Consider the following 8,097-nt stretch of genomic DNA (forward strand, 5'->3'; position numbering starts at 1 on the left):
TTCGGAAGATTTCCAGGAGCTCCTGGTAAATCGACAGGATGGCGCGGGAAATCTATTTTAAGTTATAATTTGGTTTAATTTAATAATTTATACACCTAGAATTAGCGCAGGTCCTGTGAAAGTGCGGGTTCTATGAAAGTGCAGGACCCAATGCGATCGCATAAGTTGCAGTGGCCTAAGGCCGGCCCTGCAAAATAGCGGCGTATGCTACGCCGCCGGTCGACCAGTTTCTTTATAAAACAAATATTTTAACTGCTTATTATTATGTTCGAAAAACTAAAGTAAAGATCCGTTCACTTTAGATTCTATAAACGCACAAATGTTAAGGGTAATGGTACCAATCCATCAGAGAAAATGTAAGATTTTTAACATAGGGAAAAATATTTAATCAACTTTTTTTTTATTTTCTACATAATGTCACGACGTTTTAGCGCTCGGATGGAACCATTCTTCGAGGGCCGGATGTGGCACGCGGACCATATTTTGGGCATCACTGGTCTAGAGGTATCTGGGTGATTTCTCCAAAATATCATCTTCTCCCCCGCTTCACACGTACATAAATGAAAGTGGTGAAAAAAAGCTGGACAGCCATGTTTTTGGGTTTTTGACTGTGGTCAGACTAGTATTGACTTATGTGTATGTGTTTGTGTTTCTGTAAGATGCTATATATTAAGAAAAATGTATAGATAAAAATACAGTTATACTTTAATAGTCCTACACATTTTAACCTGACATTCTCGGTAATCCGACGCGGCGCCGTTTCGTTGACAATGTATGCCTTAGCTAAACATACGCGTTTCGACACGCAAAACTTCTTGTGCTTCTTGCTATGCAAAGTAGGTGATGGATAGGACCAGGATCAAACTCACACTCCCTTATGGCAATGAACGACCTTATGACATTATGAACAATTGGGAGAAAACAGAAATATATGTATGTATGTATGCATGTGTGTGTGTATGTATGTATGAATGTATGTATATATGAATGTATGTGTGTGTGTGTATATATGTTGCGCATAGAAATCAAAACCGTTTGACCAATTTTGATAAAACTTGGTATAAATGTTTGTTTGATCATGGCATAGACCGTGGTGCATGTTTAATGTCCTTCCCAGAAACGGAAGACCCTAAAATAAACAAAGAAATCTAAATGTATCTTTATTAAAGGACGAAACATACATACATACATTTCCACTTTCAAAGTATTTTAAATTTTATATCAAGATTTCTGCCAAACTGGTAAACTCTTTTTGGGGCAAAATATAAAAAAAAATGATAAAGAACGTTCAAAAATTCCACTCGAATAAATCAATTATACCCAAACAACACGCAGGTTGCGGGTCACAATCAGCTAGTATATTTATAAATCAATCAATTTTACTACTTGGTCTAATACTGGGGTCGGCAACCTGCGGCTCGCGAGTCACATGTGGCTATTTGGATGTTAAGCTGCGGCTCATTAGTTCAATTCGCGAATATTATTTATTTTATCATTAAAAAAAAAATAAAAAAATTATGATTCAATAACGAGGATTAGGCACCGATTGTATCTCTTAGCCACTTGTAATTGCTTTTCAACGTACCCCTCTCCCATGTCTTGAAATGTAACATATTCGCAGGCGGAAGACAATCAACTTTCCTCTGTCTATTCGCTTAATATAGATAAGTCTTGCGACATAAAGACACTGATCGAGTTGCCCTTGTTGTTGTCAGGAGGGTGTTTTTCCGGGCTTATGATGTATGATATATAGGGTATGATGTACGGGCCCGGGCTTCCGCTTCTGAACAGTGTAAACCGAGAACAAGGAATACTCGCATTTTGAACCACAAACTCAGTATAACAACGAATAAACGTTATCCAATGGAACTGTTACTGATGAAACAACAATTGTCAACTTGAACAATATTTAACCCTTAAAGTTCTGAGCTGCTTTACAATGAGTGCATACAAAATGGAATTATAATGCTGATGTTTAGAGGCTAAAGTACCACACGCGTTTTAAGGGTTAATAATACGTAATTGCAAATTATTAAAATATTAACATGTATATAAATATCATTGTGGTTAGCAGTCCATTAATAAATAATCAATAGCAATAACACACCTTCCACAAGCAAACTCCATCTCGGCGCCCTACAGAACATCAACTCCCTACACCTCCAATACCGATAGCTAACGATACGCCTCCAAGGGCGGAGAGGCGACACTCTTTCCCATAGCCCCCAGCCTAGCAACCTGAGACGAAAAGAAAACCTAGATCTAGCGATGCCGCTACAACAAATAACTTTTTAATAGCGACCCCTGTACCGAAAGATCATCCTCCTTAATTAACTATGTACTTACGTACCTTTGCAACAGGGAACCAACAAAACCAGCTACCCAGCTCACAACAGAAACTCTCTCTCTCTCTCTTGCGGGAACTAAGGATGACGTAAACACACACATACACAATATTCTAGACAACAAAACGCACCTAATATAAACTACTTCATATACGCTAAAACATACATTTTAAATACAAAGAAAACCTCACGCGCGCATGACAGTTGTCAGATACAGCTAATGTCGTGCAAAAATACATTAAAGACAATATAATCGATATAAATAAAATAGTTTCATTAGCAACAGGGCCACAAGTAATGGGGCAACAATGATCCTTTGGCTCAAAACAAACCATGAAATTCTTACGTTTCACTTAATAATACACCAAGAAGCGCTTTGTGTCTAAGCATTTCCATCATGAATTGGTAACAAATATTTTTAACATTATCTTGTCAAAAGCATTCTAACAATCGTCAGTTTAAAGAATTCTTAAACAAAATAGAGACTTAGTATTCCTACCTCCTTCTTCCAAATAAAGTGTGATGGCTTTCCAAAGTAAAGGTGTTGGAGCATTTTGCTTTTGCTTGAATGAAATAAAGACATTTCTAAATGAGAAAGGCATCAATCACCCTGAATTAGAGAACGACAAATGGTTGCATTTTACTTTATGATGGTGAAATGAAATGAGCTGAATCTAAAACTGCAAGGAATGGAAAACCCAGCCTATGATAGAGAAATCGGTTTTGAAGAAAAATTAATTCTTTTTGCTGAAGATATTCAGAGCGGTCAATTACTTTCTTTTCAATTTGTAAAGCAATATTGCGATAAAACCAGTGGAACTGTTGACATGAATTACCCCAGCACAGTTATAAAGAAAAAATAAAGATGAGTTTTCTGATATATTTAAGCAATTCAAAACCAACAAAACGATTGTAACATTTATACAAAGTCCTGTCAACACAACGAAATCTACATTAAGCCATTTGGAACTAATACTGCATCTCTAGACATGCAATGGATCGAATTTAAAATTAAAACTTTGTGGAGTTGAAAATTTACAGAAAATGAACATTAAGTTAAAAGTGTTGGAGGTCCAGAAGTGTATGTAACGCAACAAAGAATGGGCAGCTTTCATAGAAATGCCGCAAGATGAGGCTCTTATATTCCAGGCCTGGGATAGTCTTCTACATTACTACAGTCAGGTGAAAAATGTGGCATTTGGAAGGTTATCTTCGGACTGTGGCTCTTTAAGCATGTTGAAATCGTGTAAATTGTAAATACTTAGCTCTTCCGACTCAAAAGGTAAGAGAATATCTAATTACTATGCACCACAAATGTGATTGTGTATAATTGTTTGCACTCAAAGATAAGCCTTATTAAATATTATTGTTTTGACATATATGGCTAAAACTTTGAAGTATAGCTAGACTTTGGTAAAAACACGTTCTCGATAATCCGATACCAATCCAGTCAAATAACCTTCGGACTATTTAGGATCAACTGTATGTGCTAACATTATTTTTCTAAATTTTTTATAAAACAATTTCTTTTTCTCTTAAGGAAAGACAGATATCAAACAAATAAAATCTTTAATAACCAAGCTTCACCATAGGTCTTGTCGTGACGTCAACAGCACAGACGATCGAGTGGTCGTAACCTTAGCATCCGGGTTAAAGGTCATGTGTGACACCAAGACAGACGGTGGTGGATGGATCATCTTTCAGAGAAGAATCAACGGAAATGTAGATTTCTATAGAGGCTGGAAGGAGTATCGTGACGGCTTTGGAGATTACAACATTGGTGAATTTTATCTGGGAAATGAAAATATTTATATGTTAACATCTACTGGGCAGTATAATTTAAGAATTGATTTGAAATATGAGAACAAGGCATTTTTCGCGCAATATTCAAGTTTTAAAATATTGAGTGAAAAAGAGAAATATAAATTAAACATAGGAGTCTATTCAGGAAATGCTGGTGATAGTTTTTCAAGGCACAATAACTCATTCTTTAGCACTTTCGATAGAGATAACGACGAGCATAGTTCTAACTGTGCAGTGTCATACACAGGAGCCTGGTGGTACCACAGTCCATGCCATAGCTGTAACTTAAACGGTAAATGGGGAAGTTCCGTTCATGGCAAAGGTGTTATCTGGTATAAGTTAAGTAGGTTTGATTCAAGTGTTTCCTTTACCGAGATGAAAATAAGAGAAATATTATAAGATTAGAAGCGTACTTGATATGTCTCAAAAGTTATATTTTATATTTTCTTCTCAATGCTCGAGGACACATAGTAGGCTAGTCTAAATTTTGCCTTTTTTTTTAGTTCAAAGCCAATTTAAAAAAATAAATAAGTATGACATTAAATATTGAAGTGATATTAAACGAATCCCCTACACGTCTGGTGTTTTACTTGCTCTTAATCTGTTGGTTTCTGTGAACTAATTTGAATTCATTGTTATAAAACAGCTTTCGGATAAAGAGAGTTTGATCTAAACTCTAAACCCAGCATAGCATACAAAGAATAGCATCTATACTAGCACAATCTGTTATTTCTGTGAACTAATTTGAATTCCTTATTATAAAACAGCTTTTGGATAAAGAGAGTTTGGTCTAAACTCTAAACCCAGCATAGCATACAAAGTGTAATATCTATACTAGCACAATCTGTTGATTTCTGTGAACTAATTTGAATTCATTGTTATAAAACAGCTTTCGGATAAAGAGAGTTTGATCTAAACTCTAAACCCAGCATAGCATACACAGAATAGCATCTATAATAGCACAATCTGTTGATTTCTGTGAACTAATTTGAATTCATTGTTATAAAACAGCTTTTGGATAAAGAGAGTTTGGTCTAAACTCTAAACCCAGCATAGCATAACGAAATATCTATACTAGCACATTTGACATTTTGTAAGGGAGAATTCTTTAACTTAACATATACATTATTTTCTTTATGTCCTTTAGAAATTTAAACACAGTTATTTAAAATGTTTATTGACAGGCGTAACCAACATTACACAAATATAAATCTGATTAAAAAAAAATATAAACCTTAATGGAAAAAAAACGTTTAAATATGGAACATATATCCTAAGACTGAAGGAATAATTTGTTACACATTTAGTTAGTAATTTAAGTTTATTGAAGGTGCGCCATAATTGACAAAATCTGACAAATTTAAATTTTTTTTTAGAAATTAGGTCCTCCCGCGCCGTTCGGCGCATTGGGCGGCAAGCTGTCTCCATAATGATCTGTCACTGGCAATGTCTGAAGCCTCTTCCCATCTGGTGTCCACTGTTCTGAGGTCCTCCATGAAGGTGTGTCGCCAGGTAATACGAGGACGTCCCTGTTTGCGCTTTCCTCGTTTTGGCTTCCATGTTATCGCAACTCTTGGTGTGCGTAATTCATTTTGACGTAGAACATGTCCCGCAAACCTCATGCGACGCTCAGTCACAACCTCACTAAGTGTTCGACTCCCAGTTCGGCAAAGGATTTCCTTGTTTGAGATCCGGTCTGTGTAACTGACTCCCAAAATCCGTCTCAGCCATCTCTGTTGAGCCACATTTAGTCTTTTCTCAATTTTGACAGATGACTTCCACGTCTCACATGCAAATCTGACAACGCGACTAGTTATGATTTAATTTTGGTTAGAGGCTACCTAGAGACATATGGTAGTTGGTGATAGGATTTCTTAAGAATTATACCTATTTTATCAACATAGACTCGACCGTAGCCTTTTGAGTATTAAACAAAATCTAAATTGTCTAGTAGTTTGGACTTAGTTTCTGCACTTGTTACTTATGTGTGAGTCTATATTCTTGTCAGTTAGTAACATTGAAATACACCCGCACATAAAACCCAGAAATCTCCAGAGTAATCTGTCGAAGTCAGACAGGCATCACTAACTACAAGACAGATAAGCATATCGCAAAAACTCTTTTTTTTGCTATATTAATTACCACTAATTGTTTTATAATTTAGTTGACTTTTGTTTGATTCATGTATTGTTATGACTATGAATAATTATGCAAATCAATTATATGAATAATTATGTAACATTTTACTTTTATCCAAGACTTAAAATGGGAGAGAAAAAAGTGTAAAATGTATTAAGGGGAATAACTTTATCTTTATCCACATCTCTACAAAAAGAAGTATTCATTCCCATTATGCGATACTTAACACAATAATTAGCTAACAATATTTACTAAACTTAATTTAATTGGTTTATTGCACTTTTTGATTATTGTTTTGTCAGGTAAATAAATAGTTGTGTACAGTTTCAATTTAATTCGAGAATGGGTGTTGGAAAATAAGTATCACAGTGAAATAAGATCTTTGTGGTTGATGCCAGAATATCACAGTCAAATGTTCTTGAGGATCTTTAATAAAATTGACGATGATCTTCAAGATAAAGAGCTTGACTCTCACAATCTCTTGTTAGTTCCAACTTTGCCGAATTGTCTGGGGTGCTGAGATCTAATAACCGTGATGCACAGGATTCTAAATGAAGTATATCTCTAGATCTAAATGCTATCTAGTTGATTGAATAAGTGAAGATCCTTTAATTCAAATACAGAACTTTAATTCAGAGCTTGACATCATAAAACGTATAATAGAGCATTTACAATGGTGAACAGTATCAAATATAAAACATTCAAATTAACAACTAGATTTAGTATAAGTAACTACTAGATTTAATATAAGTAACTACTAGATTTAGTATAAGTAACTACTAGATTTAGTATAAGTAACTGCTAGATTTAGTATAAGTAACTACTAGATTTAGTATAAGTACAAAACAGTTCTAACTCAAGAGTAATCTACGCCCCAACTCTACAAGTTTTACATCTTGACTGAAGATTCTAGACCCCACGTCTTTGTTCCCCCTTTCGGCAGTAGAGGCTAAAGCAATCAAATTATAGTTTCTATAATTATAGTCACGTGACAATCGCGTTAATGGGCTGATTGGCAAATGCCACTTACGTGATAGGAAGAAACCCAGCTACCTTTACCAGACTTTAATATTTAAGATTTTTAATTTAATAAATATTTGACATTGATATTCGACAGTAGGTATTAAGTAAAAATAGCGGGACGCAAAAAATTAAAAACAAATGTGTCTATTGCAAATATGTTACAATAAGTGTCACAGTACATTCTATTATACATATTATACATATTAAATCCAACGATTTTGAATAAACTTTATATGAGTTAATAAGTAAGTGACAACATTTTGTGAAAACAGCATAACTCTCAGTGCGCTGAACGGCCGAGGAGGATCTTGGTCAGTAAGAGCAGCACATTAGGTTTTTAAAATAAAACTTTTTAATAACAGGGTAATGCACTGTAGATACCTCATAATATGCATTTTTGTTGGCTTTCAATACCGGAAACAGTGCTTGGCGGTGGGGGGGGGAGAAAAAAATCCTGGCTACGCCCATGCCATCAAGATTATTGGTATATTTAACTGTAATCTTAGAGGAGTCATTATTGCTATAATATGCTCAAAGTGTCAAATGATCTATTTTGGAAATGCTGACAGGACCTTAAAAACATGACTACAAGAACACCTTAGAAACAATTTGCAACCTAGCCCGTCTCTATTCATTTCAATAACACACATCATAGGGGTACCACCGACCTCCTCGTCACTGCTATACAACAATGCAATGACAAAGACACCCTTCTGTAGATTGAAGAAACAAATATTTACATGTCCGGCACCCCTCCAACCTCACGGGATCAACAACCAACACACTT

At 35.2% G+C, this 8,097-nt stretch overlaps 1 protein-coding gene across 1 annotated transcript in view; it reads left to right on the forward strand.

Moving 5' to 3' along the window:
- The window catches only part of LOC106051510 (uncharacterized), a 14,665-nt gene extending 9,939 nt beyond the window's left edge, over positions 1–4,726 (forward strand). The window contains exon 6 of the mRNA XM_056017980.1: positions 3,886–4,726. The gene's annotated coding sequence lies outside the window, so the exon portion shown is untranslated. The remainder of the gene's footprint in view (positions 1–3,885) is intronic.
- Positions 4,727–8,097: the final 3,371 nt, after the last annotated feature.

The sequence above is a fragment of the Biomphalaria glabrata genome, unplaced genomic scaffold (assembly GCF_947242115.1).
Source record: "Biomphalaria glabrata unplaced genomic scaffold, xgBioGlab47.1 scaffold_49, whole genome shotgun sequence".
Taxonomy (NCBI): Eukaryota; Metazoa; Mollusca; class Gastropoda; family Planorbidae; genus Biomphalaria; species Biomphalaria glabrata.